Source organism: Sus scrofa, chromosome 3 (assembly GCF_054392235.1).
Source record: "Sus scrofa isolate SSC_HxYL_T2T_F1_AM1 chromosome 3, Sscrofa_HxYL_maternal_Yorkshire_Landrace_v2.0, whole genome shotgun sequence".
NCBI lineage: Eukaryota > Metazoa > Chordata > Mammalia > Artiodactyla > Suidae > Sus > Sus scrofa.
In genome coordinates this window covers 129,661,228-129,681,744 of record NC_139385.1, presented here as the reverse complement: position 1 = coordinate 129,681,744, position 20,517 = coordinate 129,661,228, and the positions used below count along the sequence as shown (strand labels likewise).

General features: G+C 39.0%; 1 long non-coding RNA gene across 9 annotated transcripts in view; it reads left to right on the top strand.

Annotated features, from left to right (window-relative positions):
- LOC102168156 (uncharacterized) overlaps nt 1-20,517 on the top strand; it is a 64,393-nt gene that overhangs the window by 6,649 nt on the left and 37,227 nt on the right. For 4 of the 9 annotated variants that reach the window (XR_014842488.1, XR_014842486.1, XR_014842487.1 and 1 more), the window contains 3 exons: nt 2,839-2,928; nt 11,266-11,322; nt 11,631-11,810. This is a non-coding gene — a long non-coding RNA (uncharacterized LOC102168156). Of the gene's footprint in view, nt 1-2,838; nt 2,929-11,265; nt 11,323-11,630; nt 13,563-18,991; nt 19,487-20,517 lie in introns of those variants that run through there. The other 5 variants (XR_014842490.1, XR_014842489.1, XR_002342832.2 and 2 more) reach the window with 3 other exon arrangements.

The following is a 20,517-nucleotide window of genomic DNA, read 5'->3' as shown; positions in this document are numbered from 1 at the left end:
GTACCACACAATAGAGGAACTCAAAAGCCTGCTGTTCCTTTGCCCTATTATTATGGTTTCTCTCTTCAACTTTGGCTTTCTTGGATTTAGATTTTTAAAAGAGTTCCATGCTTACCTGTCATAGTCTAGTTCCTGCAAACTAAAAGATAGTGTCACTTCATTATCATAGAGTTCATTTTCACTTATTTTTTAAAAAATTCCTTAGTGAAATTGATGGAGTTAAACAAAAATTTAAAAGATATGTTGAATCTCCAGGATTATTAAAGCCTCTGAACTTTAGTTTTAGCACCACCCATTTTTTTTTAACATTTCAGAGAGGTCAGGGAACCACATTTGTTTTCCTTTCTCCCTGCCCCCCCCCTCCACATTTTAAATTTTTATTTTCCCCAGATGGTAAAATTGAGATATTGACCCCAAAAACTGTCCATGGGACAGAGTGAATACACAAACTTTTGGCTGCCCACATCTGGCCTTCTCCCTATGCTTGGGGATAAATCTTATAACTCCTAAGCATTGTGCTGGGCTTGGTTCAAGATAACTCCTTCTAGCTGAGGAAATGGGATTATCCCACATACAACTCTCCTGGTATTGTAGACAAGCTCATCATCAAGTGCCATATTGAATAACTGCTTTTAAGAATGGGGATCACTGAACCATAAATTGGGTAAGAAGAGCTTTTTTTTTTTTTTTGTCTTTTTTAGGGCCACACTTATGGCGTATGGAGATTCCCAGGCTTGTGATCCAATCAGAGCTATAGCTGCTGGCCTACGCCAGAGCCACATATGCCATGGGAGCGTCTGCCACCCACACTAGAGCTCTCAGCAATGCCAGATCCTTAACCCACTGAGCAAGGCCAGGGATCGAACCTGCAACCTCATGGTTCCTAGTCGGATTTGTTAACCACTGAGCCACAACGAGAACTGCAGGGTAAGAAGAGCTTTTGACTGAAGGGAGCTCTTGAGTCCTCCTTAAAAGATAGCTACTATTTGCAAAAAGGAGAAAGAAAATGACATTGTAGATTTTAGATTAATTTAACAAAATATATTAAATGGTCTAAATGGCATGATCCAGCGCAGAAGCATTATTCTAGCCTCAACCTCATACAATCAAGACTTATAATTCTTTTGCCTCAAATATTTTCATTAAGGTTGTATGCAGTTTTACTGAAGAATTATACAGTGTTCTTTCATGTCCATTTCAACATCATTCCCAGACCTCTATGACATATGTAAGCATTCATGCCTTCTGCTTGCAATGCTATTCTCTTCCCAGGTAACCCTACCCCATTAGCTCAGAAAATTCCTGCACAACTTTCAACACTCAAATTTTATCCCTGTCCTAACTTTCCTAGGCAGAATTAGCCTCCTCACCTTTCAAGATACCTTGAATTTATCTATAGTCTAACAGTTCTTACATCTATAGTACATTCATGTCACTTGTTTTTTTGTTTTTGTTTGTTTTTTTGTTTTGTTTGTTTCCTTGTTTTACTGGAACATTTAAAAGTGACTTCCAGACATCATGTTATTTTAACCTTAAATACTTCAGAGTGAATCTCTAACAGATAAGGACTTTCAAAGAAAGATCAAGAGTACCATCATCACACCACACAAAATACGCAATAACTCTTCAGTATTTTAAAATATCCAGCTCAGGAGTTCCTGTCATGGCTCAGCAGTTAACGAATCCGACTAGGAACCATAAGGTTGTGGGTTCGATCCCTGGCCTTGCTCAGTGGGTTAAGGATCCAGCATTGCTGTGAGCTGTGGTGTAGGTTGCAGACGCAGCTCACATCTGGCATTGCTGTGGCTCTGGCATAGGCCAGCGGCTATAGCGCTGATTGGACCCCTAGCCTGGGAACCTCCATGTGCCATGGGAGTGGCCCTAGAAATGGCAAAAAGACAAAAAAAAAAAATCCAGCTCATATTCAATTTCTCTAAAATGGATTTAGCTGTGTCTTCATAGTTCCAATATGGGACTATCTAGGTCATCAATAAGTATTTGCCTTTTACCATTGGAATATATTAATGTTGTCATTTAATCTCATTGCAGAGGCTCTGGTGGTCTATTTTAGACAACATAGCTGTACAAAATTTCAAATGGAAAGTAAAATGTATATAAAATAGAATTTTAGCTTTGAGCATGAATCATAGCATGGCCTTGGAATTATTAAATGATGTACTCTTAAGCAAGTTCATAGCCTTCTGGAGGCAAAATCCATCTTGTTATCAGTGGTCTTAGAACGACCCCCCAAAAAGCAGTTACTGAATTAGCCTCCTAAGGGTAGGAGCAAGACTCTCCTAATGGGTCTCTCTCTCAATGGACATAGACCATAGGCTAATGGTCAAACCAAATGCATTTTTTTTTTGTTTTTTTTGTCTCTTTGCCTTTTCTAGGGCTGCTCCCATGGCATATGGAGGTTCCCAGGCTAGGGGTCTAATCGGAGCTGTAGCTGCTGGCCCATGCCACAGCCACAGCAATGCTAGATCCAAGCCAAGTCTGCGACCTATACCACAGCTCACAGCAATGCTGGATCCTTAACCCACTGAGCGAGGCCAGGGATCGAACCCGCAACCTCATGGTTCCTAATTGGATTCATTAACCATGATGGGAACTCCCCAAATGCATTTTTTAAAAAACCAAGACCAACAAGCCGGAACATAACTTTCACTCCCAATGTTTCCAAAGTGAAAGACCTTGATTAGTTTAACATTCCTGGCCTCTCTTGAGCCCTCCCTCACTCTGCCAGGGGAAAGTGGAGTGACTTGCCTGATACATGAGTTTTGGAAGAATAAGCTATTCATGCTTAACTCATCTCTGTTTTCTTCTTTTGGGAGCCAGTTTCCCATAGGGAGTAGGAGGTCTCTGCTCCTTCAAGATATAACCTGGGCAACTCTCTACACCTGTAGAAGATTGCCTCTGACTCAGTGGGTAAGTCTGTCTAATTCTGGGGTCCACTTTGCAGGCCCTTTTTACATGCATATTAGCAGTGGGCCCTAATATAGCCTTTATCATTAATCAAAATGATGTTTAGGTCTCCCAATGCTCTATAAGCATAAGTAAGACTAAGGTCTTCTTTCTCTCTCTCTCTCTCTCTTTTTTTTTTTTTTTTTGTCTTTTTGCCTTTTCTAGGGCTGTTCCTGCAGCGTATGAAGGTTCCCAGGCGAGGGGTCTAATTGGAGCTGTAGCCACCAGCCTACGCCAGAGCCACATCGACATGGGATCCGAGCCGCATCTGAGACCTACACCACAGCTCACGGTAACGCCGGATCCTTAACCCACTGAGCAAGGGCCGGGATCGAACCTGCAACCCCATGGTTCCTTGTCGGATGCGTTAACCACTGCGCCACGACGGGAACTCCCTCATTTTTTTTTTTTTTTTTTTTCGGAACCCAGTTGGGGATGAAGGGTACTATTTTGGGGGTCTTATCAAAAATATAAGTAATCATAAAATATTATGTTAGTATGCTACTATACTCTATTAGATAATATTTTACATAAGATTAAACATTTATATTCTTAAGTGGGATTAATTTGTGGATTTCTTTTAGGGTTTTTGTTGCCAATATTATGCTAGCTTTGTAAAAAAGAATATAGACATTTTCATTCTTTTTATTTTCTATGCTCTGGAACAGTTTAAATAGTATAGGAACTATCAATAATTTATATTTTCCTAAGAATAACCCTTTTAATTCAGGTTCTCAAATTTATTTGCTTAGATTTGCAATCACAAAGTGGTTGCTTATGAATCTTTCAGTTTTCTCTGTATTTGTGATTATTCCATCATCATTTTAATCTTTTGTACCTTCGTGCTATCTCCCATTTCCTCAGTTTATCAGATAATCTAATGGTTTATGTTTATATATTTTTACTTTTTTTTGGAAGAAGCAGTCCTTGGATTTATGTAATAGTTTTAAGATGTTTTTTCCTTTTCAAACTCATCACTGAATACTTTTTATTTGTTATTCTTCCCTCTGCTTTCTTTGGCATTCTTTTTTTCCCCTAACTTGAATCTTATTTGTAAACATGAAATTTCCAGTTATGAATTTTCTTGTGAGCTTTGCTTTGCTTCTATCCCATATTTCTAATGTACTGATGAGTAAAAGTCATTTGATAAGCAGGCAGATTTGAGAGATCTATTTTCCCGTGAAGAAGAGAGTTGAAGAGTCCATTGTTTGGGTAAACATGTTTCCAGGAATTCTTTTAAGCAATAAAGTTATTTCCAGTAATTTTCTGCCCTTCACAATGTGAGACTGTAGCTTGTGCCCTATTGATATCAAACTTGGACATATGGCTTGTTTTGGACAATGACATTTTAACAGATAGTCCATTGTGGGGATCCATTTCTACCCTTGTGGAATTCTCTCATCTCTCTGATCCAAGATCAGTATGTCCCAGATTTGGGTTGTTCCTTTGCCCAGGGTCCCAGAATGAGGAAGACATGGAATAGAGGTGGAAGTGACCAGTGAAGGGCATGTAATGAGAGCAAGAAGTAAATCTACATTGTTACAAACTGCTGAGATTTCTGGGTTGTTTGTTACTGCATCATCAGCTAGCAAAACTGTCTAATAAGTGTATATATGTTCCTTTATATGTACCTTTATATACTCTATTATATATCACAGAATATATCATGTATACTCAATTATGACATAGTAACATCTTTTGAACAAATAACATATAAGTATATTTTGTGGAACTTAAGATGTAGTTTTTTTGCTAATTAAATTTCATGAAAATTTATAGTTGTATCTTTGCTTTTAAAACATATTTGAGGTCATAGTCATAATTTGTTTGGTGCCAGGCCTTTGGTCAAAAATATTCCTCCATCCCAGCTTTTTTTCTCTATACCCATCAGCTCTCTACCCAGCTTTGGAACATGATTTTAGAAATTCAGTAACATGGAAAAAGGACAATGCTTCTACTTGTTTGCAGTTTTTAAATTCCGATTTTATTACTCCTAAAAACCAGTGGAAATGACCTGTAATCATAGTGACATAATATATCTTTATAAATATTGTCTTTTCAGAAGAAAAATGATCTCTTATAACCATCAGATATGTAAACAGCATGAGATATGAAGATAGTTTTAAAAATTCCAAATAGGGAAAAGAACATATTCTATTTTTTTCTTCAAAACATAGCTAAGAAGTCAGGTGTCATTTAAAGATTCCAAAATATGCATCTTATTTTTAATACCATAAACTAAGATTTGTGCCTTTGATTTAGCAAGTGCTTATATAATTTTTCAATTATTATAATGTCTTATAGAATATTGTTTATGATGGATCTAAGCAAAACCATAAGATGCCAAAAATATTTGAAAACAATGTCTTTGGTTCAGTACCACCTGCTTTACATTGTAATTATTTTGCATGGCAAAGCTGGCATAAGTGAAAATTTGGTTGAATTGTCTGATTTAGTTCTTATAAACCCCATTCTCTACATGTTAGAACAAATCTGAGTTTTAGTATGCTAATCTCTGAGTAATCAAATATACCTAGGAAAAAATAATCTGCAGGGGAACTGCAACTATAGACCATATGATCTGCATTATTAGTACTTTCCATGTATAATTCTACACATTGTTATCATTAGCAACACTATTTCAATCATGAATATCACCAAGTTCTGAAGAAATCATTTCTGAATTGTCTCTATTAGACCATGATCAAGAGGAAAAAATACAAGACTGAATTTTCCTTTAGTGTTGTACCTGACATTTTTAAATAGACTCATTTTCTGTGGTTTCATGTAACCTATTATGTTTGTCACTGAATGGCAAGGAGGCCTGTCTCTCATTAGCGCTTCCGCTGGTACTTGAGAAAAATATCCTGGAAGAAAAAAGATTCAATTTTCCCCCCTGGATTTGGAGGCATTTGATTTTTTTTGAGAATTTCATTGAATATCATCTCTAATTTTAGTTGACTATCCCTCACCATATGATGTTACGAGATATAACTAACATACTCTCTACCTAGAAATATGTTTCTCTTTGATCCTAAAAATGGCTTTTGATTAAAAAATTGGCTCTCGATTAGGTTAAGAGTGAGATAGGATCTACGTGGTGGTGGTGGGGAGACTAATCTATTAAAGACAGAGCAAAAGAATAGATCAGAATTAAATGTTACTTTTAAAATCCATCTCTCAATTTCTTCCCTTATTTATGTTCACCTGAGCCCCAAAATTCCATGTAAACATCCACAGATTTGGAATGTGTTTATGTTGGGTTTGTCCATTGTCTGCACGCGCGCGCGTGTGTGTGTGTGTGTGTGTGAGTGTGTGTGTGTATCTTTACAGGGAAGTCTTGGAAATTGTTTTTAGCCCCGTTATTTACCTTGCTCCTCCTTCCTTTTTCTCCCAGCACTAGAGGTGTTCTTAGCAAATCTGTTAATGACTCTACTGGTGGGAGCCGTTTAGGATGTGACAGAATTCCCCTTGCACGACATGTCCTAGTCTGAGTGCTGAATGATCTTTCAGTTGTGAACATTAGACTCTGTTACTCCCATGCTTAAAATTGCTTATTGGCTCCCTCTTACTTCCAAGATGAAACCCACTCTCTATCCAGGATTATAAAATCTTCATGATCTGGTCCTAATCTTCCATTCTGGCCTCCTCTCCCCCTCCAGGAGTCTAAACTATCTAGAATTTCCCGACAAGCTGTATTCTGATCCCTCTGTCTTTACACATCCTATTTGCGTGGCCTGGGATGGCCTTCACCACCGGGGGGCAGGCGGGGGGGTAATTAATTCCTTTTGTTTTAACTAAAATTCTAAACTTTTTTCAATTAAGCCTTTCCAACCCAGCCTCAGGCATCCAACAGAATTCCCACTGTACTTTGTACGCACCTGCTGAAGCAAGGCAGCTAATTTATCACCAATCTAATATCCCTTCTCCCCTTCTTCCTTCATAAGAGACTGCTGATTTTATTTGTATCTTTTTGACAATAGCCATTCTGACAGTGTGAGGTGATATGTCATAGTGGTTTTGATTTGCATTTCCGTGGTAATTAGTGATGTTGAACATCTTTTCATGTATCTGTTTGCCACCTGTAAGTCTTTTTTGGAAAAAAAGTTGATTCAAGTCCTTCATCCATTTTAAAAATCAGGTTGTTTGTTTGTTTGTTTGATGTTGAGTATACAAGTTCTTTGTATATTTTGGATATTAACCCCCTTGTCAGGTATATTGTTTGTAAATGTCTTCTCCTATTCAGTAGGTGGCCTTTTCATTTCGCTGCTAGTTTCCTTTGCTGTGCAAAAGTTTTTAGTTTGAGGTAGTCCATCCTGTTTGTTTATTTTTGCTTTTGTTTCCTTTGCCTGAGAAGACATATCCAAAAGTTTTTTGCTAAGACATATCGATGTCAAAAAGTATACTGCCTATGTTTTTTCCTAGAAGTTTTATGGAGGGGAATTAAAAGGTCGTTCTTGATGTCTGTCATATAGATAAGAGGCAAAGATATGGCAGAACAACTGTAAGGGGGAACTCAGTGGATAAAAGAAATAACTGAGCCTTTCTCCTCCTCTCTGAGCCAGAACTGTGAAGAGTCTAGGTTTCCACAAGGACACATTCAGGTGAGGAGCGTTCATGTTTGCTTTTTATCCCTGAAGGCATATGGGGTGTAGACTGAGTAGGACCCCCATAGCAGATCACAAAGTGAGCATGAGTAAGTTATAGCTTATACATCAATTTATTTTAGATGTGTGTTGTTCTCTCTGTATATTTCCATTTTAAATGTTTCATTTTAAATGAGGCTGAGGCAAGGCCTTGAATCCATCTTGGCCATGAGAATATGCAGAGTTCTTCTGAAGGCAGCCTGATGGTAATTATAAGAATCAACCAGGGACCTTAAGAGTTAAGGGAGAACTCAGGAAAAAAGAGTTAGTCCGGGGAACAGACACCCTTTGCCCCAAGAGTCCCTGCTTTCAATGCAAGATTCTATGTTATGGAATACTGATTTTCTCTTCAATTATGAACACTTATGGTGTTAGTTCTAGAAGAGAGTATAGAGGAGATTGAGTCCAACCGTCTTATTTTACAGAGAAGCAACTGAGACCCACAGAGGTTATACAAACTCACCTATGTCAATGGCAGAGCCAGTTCAGTGTTCTTTCCATTATACAATGTCAATACTAGGTTATTTCACTATTTGTGCTATGACACATGGATGCTCTGGCAAATTTGATTTTTGAGAAAACCTGTGGATTTCTTCCCCATAAAAATGCATAGATACACAATTTTTAAAATGCATTTTATTTCACTGAAAATTGATTTGTTCAATAACCTGGTATTGACATTGTATAATGGAAAGAGCACTGAAAAAAAAGTTAATGTTAATGAGTAGATGAATGAATAAACAGAGTTTTGAAAGAGAAGCACTGACTGAGTGCAGCTGTGGGTGAAGTAAGCTAATTTGCCACTCATCTTAGTTGGGTGGTTGGTGTCTCAAATCTACTCCTTGATTATAAAAGTGTTGATGATATAATGCTGTTGAAATAGTAACTAATCCAGTTGTGTTTCTGGTGTGTCCTCTGGCTCTTCTCCCACTCATTCAAGTGGGTATTCCACATTCCCTGCATCTGAGTGGGAAAGACACAGCAGACAAAAGAAAGAAGGCAATCCTTGCTTTTGCATTTCAAAACTCTGAGCCTCAGAGAAAGGGGAGAAACTCAAGTGACTGGACTATAGATTGCAAGACTTTTTGATAAGAAAAAACTTGGGGACATTCTTTAGGCTGGAGGGGTTAAGAAAGAAAGGGAGAAGATATAACTAATTAGGGAAGAGCTTGGTGGAGCTAGGATAGACCATGGGGAAAGGAAGAGAGATGGCACCTGGAGACCATTTTCTGTCTCACTTGAGCAAGCAACCAAAGTATTTACTACCTATGATCCATAAAGGCATTAAGCTGGAGCCCACAGGCAATCAAGTCTCCTTTTGAGTACCCCCTGGACGAGATTGGGTGCATTCAGTTTGGTATGGCCGTAGACTTGGGTATCCCCTGGGTTGGGGAACTTTGCTACTTGCCCTTGGGTTTATCTTCCTAATGAGAAAACTCCCCAGCAGTGGTCAGCTTGCCACTCATAGCCCCTCAGGGGGACAAGTTATGACCTTCTTTTCAGAGGTTTTGATTGAGAGGTACCCGACCACCCTGTTTGGGATAGCCTCTCACTGTCCTAGGACATCAGTAGTCCTGCTGAAGGAAGGCAGCATCCTGGTCTGTGAATTTTGTGGTGAGCGAGAGCAAAAGACCTGTGACCTAGGTTTAGCTTGAGCTGGGCTGAATCAGCTCCAGATCACTATATCCTGGCCTATGGTAAAGCACATTTCTATTGTCTGACTGAGTTGGGAAGGTTTTAGGGAGTTACAAATAGGAGTCGGGGTTGTTTATAACGTTTTAGTGACAGTAAGAAAAGTCCTAGAAGCAGGGATTGAAAGTCAGTCTGTCGCCTGTGCCCACCCATGACACTTTAGTGGACCATAAGCTTTCATTTGCCCCTCTCTTTTTCCATTTTGCGGCCTTGGCCCATCTAACTTTAAACCATCCCTGCTTTCTTTTCCCCCATTATACTTGTCTTTAAGTGTTGTTTACATGGGGGTCACCAGGAAACAGTGTCCCAGACATGGAAATGCAAAAGATATTGATATATGTCCTTTCAGTGTAGTGCTGGTTGTTGCCTAGTGTACACTTGGGGGGTTGTTTAATTGTAAACAGGTGTGCTTCTGTCACTGGTTTTCTATGGTCCTTTCATGGGGTAGAAGGTAATTTATAAAAAACTGATTGTAGTACGTATGATTATTGTCCATAGTAACGTAAGTGAATTTTATCTGGTAGAAGTAAAATTGATTTCTGTCTATAAAAAGGAGAAGCCTATATCTTGTTGAGCTAAATAATATTAATCGGTTTTACATATATTAGCTAACTGATTCATCATTCCAAAGATATTTCAAAAATGTAAAGTTCCATATATATATATATATATACACATATATGTCTACATATATATGACTATATGTATTCAAATACTCCTTTATACTGGTCTTAATCTCTCACTGTTTACCTTACTAATTAATAACTTGAGTAAAAAAAATAATATATGAAATCTTTGACTTAGGTTCATTTTGTATTTGCATGAGTCATTTTGACTTTTTCAAATTATACTTAAGAGGCTAACTTCTTAAAATGATAGAGACTTCTTGAGACGATTCTCTGAGATTTTTCTCCTCGTTTACTCTATGCTACTTTTAAAATGTTGCTTTCTGTTCTAGAACACAAAATTTTTTCCATTGCTCTAAATGGTCATAACATTAGATGTAAACGGAGAGGAATGTGGTTGATTGCTGCCAGTACTAATTTTTCTTAATCATGGGACATTTTTGTTCAATAAAATGTATTTACTCTAGTTGGCTTAGTCTTGTAGGACAAGATGTACTTATAAACCTAGTCAAGCATCTTGCCCAGATTCATATGTACAAAGGGGCGAGGCAGGAGATTAGCAGTGTTGATGGAACTAGCATTATTATAAGAGCAGACACAATCCAGCATTTCCCTCTTCTAATGATTTATGGCTAAGCTGAGCACCATAAACCACATTAGACTTTTTTTTTTTTTTACCAGAATGGGATAAAACAAGAATAGTCCAGTACAGCAAAATAGTATAAGCAAAGTATCAGAGATTATGAGCATTGGAATGGTCAAGATATGAGGAAAGATTTTACTGATTGGGCAGATTATAAAAGAGGAACTGTGCAAGATAAGATAAATGAAGGCCTTTGAAATTTATCCTATAGGGAAGTGAGGAGATTCTGGTAATTCTTGACCAGGGGGATGGAATTTTAAACATAAATGGCTTAAGAAGACTAATATGGCAGTCATGTGTCACAAGGACTGGATTTGGAGTGTCTGGGTGAGGTGGGTGTGGGAGAAATAAAGATAGCCTTGAGAACATCCTATATGCGAAGTTAAAGAAGAATGTCAGAGATTTTTGAAGGGTTTAACAACCTTTGAAATATAAAATGAGAAAGAACGTGATATTGAAAATGACTTCAAAATTTGAAATTTGGGATGAATAATGCCATTGAAAGGGAGGACCCTCAAAACTTTTATTTACTGAATTTTTTTCAGTGTAAGGCAGATCTGACAATATCCTATATTCTATGATTTTCATTGCTTTTACATTTTGAATCATTTCCCCCAGTTTGTCTCATATGGTAGTCACAACAGTCTGTGAAGCAGGCATAGTAATTGCCCTTTTCCAACTGTTAATCTTACAGAAGAAGAAACTGAAGCCCAGAGATGTTAAGAGAAGAAATGATTTATTCAAACTTCAGGTAGGTGGCTCAACCTAGACTGGTTGTGTTTTTGATCAAAGAAATGAGTAAAATGATGTACAAGCATCACAGGGATTCAGGATAATAGGTGAGTGCTCAGTTAGAGAAAGAAGAATTTGGGCTTAGAGATACGGTCAGTTCTCTTCTAGATGTGAAATATGAGTGTCATAGACATGAAATAATGGGAAAGTGAGGGTCCAGGTATCTTGAACTTGACTCTCTAGTGTTAATTCGAATTGGAAGTGGAATCTTACCCAGTGAAAACATGCATGTTGTAAGCTATAACATACTGATCACTCTCTACCCAGATTTGTGGAAATTTTCTGGTGTACAGCATAAAGAATGCTCCTCCAAGGAAGAGAAATTGACTTGACCAAGCAAGAGGAGGGATGGGGCCAGCATATGACACGAAGGTGAAGAGATAAGAGAGCTATGGAAAGGTTTCCCTGAAGCAAGGCCCTCTCCACCCACCATAGGATTTGTGCAAGGTGGGACGAAAAGATTTTGTCATGCCATCCCTTGTTGGGTATGTTCCGGAAACAGTGTCGGAGCAGCACTGCATGTTCTTATCTCCGCACTCTCCTTAGGTCAGGGATGAGTGGAAGTATAGAGGGTAGTAGGGGTAGTAAGTAACCGTCGCATCCATTTTCATCTCAGATACTGGCCACTGGTGCAAAAGCCTTAAAGCATGTGGGCCTGTTATCAAGGCTATACCTTGTCTTCCTCTCATAGTTCATGGGATGCTGATAAAGAAAACTGCTGCTTGGGTTAGTTTCTGTCTGGCACTAGAGGGATTTTTAAAATCTGTTCTGTCATCTAATAAGTGTTAATACCTCTAGAGTTGCAGTTTGGGTACTTAGCATCAGGGCCAATCAGTGGAAAATTTTGGCAGCAAAGAGCATGTACTTCTGTCATTTCCAGTGAAGTTGTACATAATAAAGTGTCAACACCTCTCCAGGGCTCAGAAGAAATGTGCTGGAATCCTGAGCCTTTGATGTTTGTGTTGGCGAATTTTATGTCAACTTGGCTGGGCCATGATGCCTAGATATTTGGTCAAATAATTTGTGGATATTTCTGTGAAGGTGTTTTTTGGATGGAATTCACATTTAAATTGATGGATTTTGGAGTTGTCTGGTGGCTCAGCGGGTTAAGGATCTGGTGTTGTCACTGCTGTGGCATGGATTTGATCCTTGTCCCAGAAATTTCTGTGTGCTGCAGGTGCGGCAAAAAAAAAAAAAAAGTGGTCGATTTTGAGTAAAGCAGATTACCTTCCAGGACATAGGTGGGCCTTAAGTTGGGCCTCAAGTTGAAAGCCTTAATAAAACAAAGACTGACGTCTTCCAAGCAAGAGGGTATTACGAGAGAAGCTTGCCTTGGAACTCAGAATGCAGCTTCTTTCTGGGTCTCCGTCCTGTTGGCCTACCCTGCAGATTTTGGACTTGTTAAGCTTCTGTAATCATGAGGCAATTCCCTAAAATCTCAATCTCTCTCTCTCTCTCTCTCTATCTCCCCCCTAGTTTTCTAGTTATCTTATTGTTATGTAACGAACAACTCTGAAACTTAGTGGCACAACTGGGATGGCTCAATTTTATGGGCTGGAATAAAGTCCACTTTTAAGACAGCTCTTATACAACCATGTGGATAGCAAGTTGGTACCAGCTGTTGTCTGGGAGCTTAGCCAGAGTCATTAGCCAGTAGACCCTGTTCCTCTGCATGTGGGCCCCTCCACAGGCTTCTTGGACTTACTCACAGCGTGGCAACTATATACATATACAGATATATATATATATATATATATATATATATATATATACACACACACACACACATGCATATACATATATATACATGTGTGTATATATATATGTGTGTGTGTGTGCAAAAGTTTCTATCCCTTACACATACAAAATAGACCCATTCCTTATCCTCAAGACCACCAAATCTCATCCCTTTAAGAATCAACTTGAGGAGTGCCCGCTGTGGCTCAGTGGTTAATGGATCCAACTAGGAACCACAAAGGTTTGATCCCTGGCCTTGCTCAGTGGGTTAAGGATCTGGCGTTGCCGTGAGCTGTGGTGTATGTTGCAGACGTGGCTCAGATCCCGTGTTGCTGTGGCTGTGGCATAGGCTGGCGGCTCCGGCTCCGATTTGACCCCTAGCCTGGGAACCTCCATATGCTGCAGGAGTGGCCCAAGAAATGGCAAAAGGACAAAAAAAAAAAAAAAAAAAAAAAAAAAAAAAAAAAAAAAAAAAAAAGAATCAACTTGAAGCCCAGGATCTTATCATCTTGATCAGGTCCAAGTGCGGATGAGGCTCTTTAGCGGGGTACCATCCCTCAGATACAACCCTTTTTTCTTTCTTTCCTTCTCTTTTCCTTCCTTCCTTCCTCTCTTTCTCTTTCTTTCTATCTTTCTTTCCAAAGTGATTCATATATATATATATATATATATATATATATGCACACACACACACACACTCACATATATATATGCACATACATTCTTTTTTAGATTCTTTTCCATTAAGTTTATTACAAGATATTGAGTATACCCACGCACCTACAGCCAACTAATCTATGACAAAGGAGGCAAGGCTATACAATGGAGAAAGGACAGCTTGTTCAATAAGTGGTGCTGGGAAAACTGGACAGCCACATGGAAAAGAATGAAATTAGAACACTCCCTAACACCATACACAAAAATAAACTCCAAATGGATTAAAGACCTAGGTATAAGGCCAGACACTATCAAACTCCTGGAGGAAAACATAGGCCAAACACTCTCTGACAAAAACGACAGCAGCATCTTCTCAGATCCACCTTATCAGAGTATTGACAATAAAAAGAAAAAGAAACAAATGGGATCTAATCAAACTTCAAAGTTTCTGCACAGCAAAGGAAACCCTAAACAAAACAAAAAGACAACCCACAGAATGGGAGAAAATCTTTGCAAGTGAATCTACTGACAAGGGATTCATCTCCAAAATTTATAAACACCTTCTGCAGCTCCATACCAGAAAAACAAACAAGCCTATCAAAAAATGGGCAGAAGATCTAAACAGACAATTCTCCAAAGAAGACCTACAGATGGCCAAGAAACACATGAAAATATGTTCAGCGTCACTCATTATTAGAGAGATGCAAATCAAAACCACGATGAGGTACCACCTTACACCAGCCAGAATGGACATCATCAAAAAGTCTACAAACTAACTGCTGGAGAGGGTGTGGAGAAAAAGGAACCCTAGTACACTGTTGGTGGGATTGTAAATTGGTGCAACCCCTGTGGAAAGCAGTATGGAGATTCCTCAGAAAACTAAACATAGAACTACCATTTGATCCAGCAATCCCACTCCTGGGCATCTATCCAGAGAAAACCACGACTTGCAAAGACACATGTACTCCAATGTTCATAGCAGCACTATTTACAATAGCCAAGACATGGAAACAACCTAAATGTCCATCAACAGAGGAGTGGATCAATAAGATGTGGTACCTGTACACAATGGAATATTACTCAGCCATTAAAAAGAATGAAATACCAGCATTTTTTGCAACATGGATGGACCTAGAAACTATCATGCTAAGTGAAGTCAGCCATACAATGAGACACCAACATCAAATGCTTTCACTGGCATGTGGAATCTGAAAAAAGGACAGACGGAACTTCTTTGCAGAACAGATGCTGACTCATAGACATTGAAAAACTTATGGTCTCCAGAGGAGACAGTTTGGGGGGTGGGGGGATGTGCCTGGGCTGTGGGATGGAAATCCTGTGAAATCAGATTGTTATGATCATTATACAACTACAGATGTGATAAATTCATTTGAGTAATTAAAAAAATGAAAAAAAAAGATATTGAGTATAGTTCCTTGTGTTATATAGTAGGTCCTTGTTATTTATCTTTTTTATATGTAGTAGAACTTATCTGTTAATCCCAAACTCTTAATTTATCCCTCCCCTCCTTTACCTCTTTGGTAACCGCGCATTTATTTTTTGTGTCTGTGAGTCTATTTCTCTTTGGTATAAGTTCATTTGTATGTTTTTTTTTAGATTCCACATATAAGTGATATATGATATTTGTCTTTCTCCACCGGACTTACTTAGTATAATAATCTCTGGGTACATCCATGCTGGAGTCGCATTCCTTTCTTTCAATCTGAAGACTATGAAGAGAAGAGAAAAGTTTTCTGTTCCTTACAGATTCCACATACTAAAGTGAGATCCTCTCATTTAAAAACAGAAAACACGAGAGTATACAGGAGTTACTTGTCCAAGGTTATTCTGAAATTCAGCTAGGGGCTCAGTCCTAGGCCTGGGAATTGTTCTTTATGCTCTTTGACCTCTGGACTCTTGGTTCTATCCAGTGGCTGAAGCTGAGTAGTTCTCCAAGGCTGTTAGGAAGCTGCAGTCCATAGTGATTTGGAAATACAAAGACCTCTTTTCATTTTGTGTTATCTCTGTTGTTTTCAGTGTAAGTTGATGAAATTCCTTTCAAAATGTTGTGGCAATTTATAATCCTCTCCATTAGACAAACATCACCCTCACAAATCTCCCTGGGAGACTGCAGTGGGACAAGACAGTTAAGATTCTTAGAAGCCCCATTATTCTTTTTTGTTTGTTTGTTTTGCTTATTTGTTTTTACATCCTTTAAAACAGTTTTTATTTGGAAATACTTTCAAACTTACAAAAAGATGCAAAAAAATAGTATAAGGCATATACTGTATACCTTTTACCCAGATTTTCTTATTGTATTAGTTTCCTATAGTTGCTGTAGCAAACGACCACAAAGTGGGTGGGTTAAAAAAATGGAAAGTTTTTCTCTTACAGTTCTGGAGTCTCATTGTCCAAAATCAAGGTGTTGAGATGTTGAGAGGGTCACGCTCTTTCTGAAATCTCTAGGGTAGGATCTGTTTCATGTGCTCTTAGCTTCCGGTGTTGTCAGCAATCCTGGCATTCCTTGGCTTATAGAACCATCACTCCAGTCTCTCCCTACTTCATTACATCACCTTCTCCCTGTGTGTCTCTCTATATCATCTTCCCTCTTTGCATGTCTGTCTCTGTGTCCCTTCTCTTCTATTAAAAACACCAGTCAGGAGTTCCCGTCATGGCGCAGCAGAAATTAATCTGTCTAGGAACCATGAGGTTGCAGGTTTGATCCCTAGCCTCACTCGGTGGGTTAAGGATCATTACATTTCATGTGCCATGGCATTGTGGTGAGCTGTGGTGTAAGTCGCAGGCATGGCTCAGATCCTGCATTGCTGTGGCTGTGGCATAGGCCGGCAGCTGTAGCTCCGATTTGACCCCTAGCCTGGGAACCTCCATATGCTGCAGGTGCAGCCTTAAAAAGCAAATAAGTAAGTAAATAAATAAATAAGAAATAAAGACATGACACCATAAAACTCCTGGAAGAGAACATAGGCAAAAACATTCTCTGAAAAAAATAAAAAATAAAAACACCAGTCATATTGGGTTAAAAGCCAACCCTACTCTAGTATAACTTCATCTTAATTTAATTATGTCTATAAGAACCCTATTTCCAAATAAGGTTCTAAGGTTCTGGGAAGAACATGAATTCTCAGGGGTCACTACCAACCCAGTACAACTATTGTTAATGTTTCACCTCATTGGGTTTATCATCATCTTTCTCACTCATTCTTTATGTTTATATAATATTTTTCTCCTGAATCACTACATTTCATGTGGCCATGGCCCTTTTACCACTATCTACTTTGGTGTGTGTCCTAATAACAGGGATATTCTCTAATGTGTGCTACTTACCCATTTCTTAATAAATATTTGTTATTCCTAGAAAATTGTGCTCACATAACCTTGGTACAATTGTCAACTTCATAAGTTTATATTGATACAATACTTTTATTTATTCTACCATCCATATACCCATTTTGTTAGTTGATCTATAACGTTCTTTGTAGCATTTTACCCTCTAAAACAAGAGCCAGTCTAGGTACCGATGTTGTGTTTTGTTGTCGTAATTCTTTAGCTCTTTTAATGTGGAATATTTCTATAGCTTTTCTTTTTACATAGTAGCATTTCCATTTATTTGTAAGATCATAGATAAAAACAAAATAGATTTTTGGAAAATCCTTCTTTCCAGTCCAATTACATGTTCCTGGGCCAGATCTAGTACAATAGTTGTTCCTGGCACTTGGAGCTTTTGAATTAAGCTCCACAGACATTGCTCTGAGCAGTTCTATACATAAGTGTAAAAGATTTTACACAGGCTCCATCCAAGAAAAGTTTAGTTTTCTGTCAGCTGATTTTGGGTCTTCTACCCTCCAACCATCATTATAAGTTCTCTTATGTTCTGGATTTAGTAAGAGGGTTTAGATGAGCTGTTGGTTAGAAAAGAAAGCTGCTAGGATTTTTTACCAGACATAAATCTCCATTGCCAAAGAAACATTTTGAAAATCATTGTCAGTTTGTTTTGTTTTTGTTTTTTTTTTTTTTTTTTGTCTTTTTGCCTTTTCTAGGGTGGCTCCCGAGACATATGGAGGTTCCAAGGCTAGGGGTCCAATCAGAGCTGTAGCCGCCAGCCTATGCCAGAGCCACAGCAACACGGGATCTGAGCCGCGTCTGTAACCTACACCACAGCTCATGGCAATGCCGGATCCTTAACCCACTGAGCAAGGCCAGGGATCAAACCCACAACCTCATGGTTCCCAGTCGGATTCGTTAACCACTATGCCATGATGGGAACTCCAAAAATCGTTGTCAGTTTTAATGATGACATGTGGAAGTCTGAAGTTTGTTGTTTTTTTTTTTTTAATGGAAAAATTTCCTCATAAAAAAAATCCTCCAAAAATTCACAAATCTGTAAAGTGTGCTCCTTCTTAATTTCCTCTTTCACTCGCTTCCTAGTTCCCAGCAGCTATGTGGTGTCTACAGCCAGCCCTCTTCAGAATGTTTGCTAAATCAGTATTTGTGGACTAAAAGAATAATCCAGCGGTAGTACACAGTATATGAAGACGTGTTGGCAAATCTCATAAATCTGAGATGGTTTAAATGACGGTCTGATACTAGATGACTTAAATTGATTTTATTTATTTATTTATTTTTATTTATTTATTGCTTTTTAGGGCCATACCCATGGCACATGGGAGTTCCCAGGCTAGGGGTCCAACTAGAGCTGCAGCTGCCAACATATGGCACAGTCACAGCAATGCGGGATCTGAACCGTATCTGTGACCTACACCGCAGCTCAGGCACTGCTGGATCCTTAACCCACTGAGTGAGGCCAGGGATTGAACCAGCATCCTCATGGATACTAGTCAGGTTCATTACCGCTGAGCCAGAATGGGAACTCCTTAAACTGATTTTAATATGAAATCATAATCATTAAAATCTTTAGTTCCCAGGTGAGAAAGTTATTATCTTTATGGTTGGTTATAAATATTACAGGAAGCACATGCAGCAAATTTTTATTAAATTAATTCTAAGAATGTGAATTTTTTTTTTTTTTTTTTTTTTTGTTTTGTCTTTTTGCCTTTTCTAGGGCCGCTTCTGCGGCATATGGAGATTCCCAGGCTAGGGGTCTAATGGGAGCTGTAGCCACCGGCCTATGCCAGAGCCACAGCAACGTGGGATCTGAGCCTCGTCTGCAACCCACACCACAGCTCATGGCAACGCCAGATCCTTAACCCACTGAGCAAGGCCAGGGATCAAACCCACAACCTCATGGTTCCTAGTCGGATTCATTAACCACTGCGCCATGACAGGAACTCTGAATGTGAAATATTTGAGGGCCAAAGTTATGGATAATATCAAAGGAAACTAAGTACATCAAAACTACGTGATGCTGGATATGGAATATCTATGGAAAATTTGATATTCCCTTTCTTTGCTGTGGCTCGTGGTCGGTTTTAGACTGCATTCACATACATGGTACTTGTCTGAGGCTCACAACAGTCTTGTGGGGCAAATGGTCCAGAAAGTTTCTGTCTCCTTTGAGGGATGATGAATCTATAACTTAGAAGGGTTAAGTGACCCTCTGTGATTTCTAGAGGTATTAGTAGGGTCTAGACTGAAATATACACCTGGACTCTTCATCAAATGTTGTTCCTATTAAAACATCAGGAGAAAAAATTTAAAGAAGAAAGAAGGAAAAGGAAAGCAAGTTCAATTTCATAGGTTGTTACAAATAATAGATTTAATATTTTTTTTTCTTTTTGGGGGGGGTCTTTTTAGGGCCACACCCATGGCATATGGAGGTTTGCAGACTAGGGGGTCCAATTGGAGCTGTAGCTGCTGGCCTATGCCACATCCACAGCCATAGCCATGCCAGATCCAAGCCGAGTCTGCAACCTACACCACAGCTCATGGCAATGCCAGATCCTTAACCCACTGAGCAAGGCCAGGGATCGAACCCACAACCTCATGGTTCCTAGTCGGATTCATTTCCTCTGAGCCATGATTGGAACTCCTGCTTTTTTTTAAAAATTCAGATATAAAGTGAAAATAAGCTCTGTGGAATAGTAAAGCTCATAATGTAAACCATGACACTGACTCTGAGGTGTACCAATTTTCATCCCTTACTAGAGGCCCTTAGCGCATCCATCCTCATGTTGTGAAAGCTCAGAGCCTCTCAGACCTTGCTGGGAATTTTCCTAGAGAAGGCACCTCGCTTCCTCACTGGGCACCAGGTGGACTTGTGGTGGTGCTCTGGACAGCCATCTGCTTACCAGAAAATCCCAGAAACTTTCCACTGGGGCTTTAGTTGTAGATCAGGGAAAAGAAAAAGCCGAGAGTAGAGGAAGGTGTAGATGGGATTCAGAAGGCACACAATTAGCTGTCATCATTTTTTGAAAATTTCATGATGCAGAACCTGGCCTAACACCATCATCCACTGTGGCATAGAAGTCACTTTCCAAGGCCCAGATCGAGCAATGCATTTTTCTTTTTTGAGAGTAAATTAACAGGTAGAAGAAGATTCCCAGGGCAGCAAATGACAGCCCTTTACCTGGCTTCTACCTGTTGCCAGACATGCATCTTAAACTGTAGAATAAAATGCCCCATTCTTATGTCTTGGCTCTTAAGAAATTACTGTAGAAATGCAGTCTCTAGTTCATTTGGTTACATATGTGCAAAATGCTTGAAACGCATGTGTGAAAAGGCAGTTAACTACAGCAGCAACTAAGTCAGCACCTAAAAAATGCTTTTGGTTAGTTAAAACTCT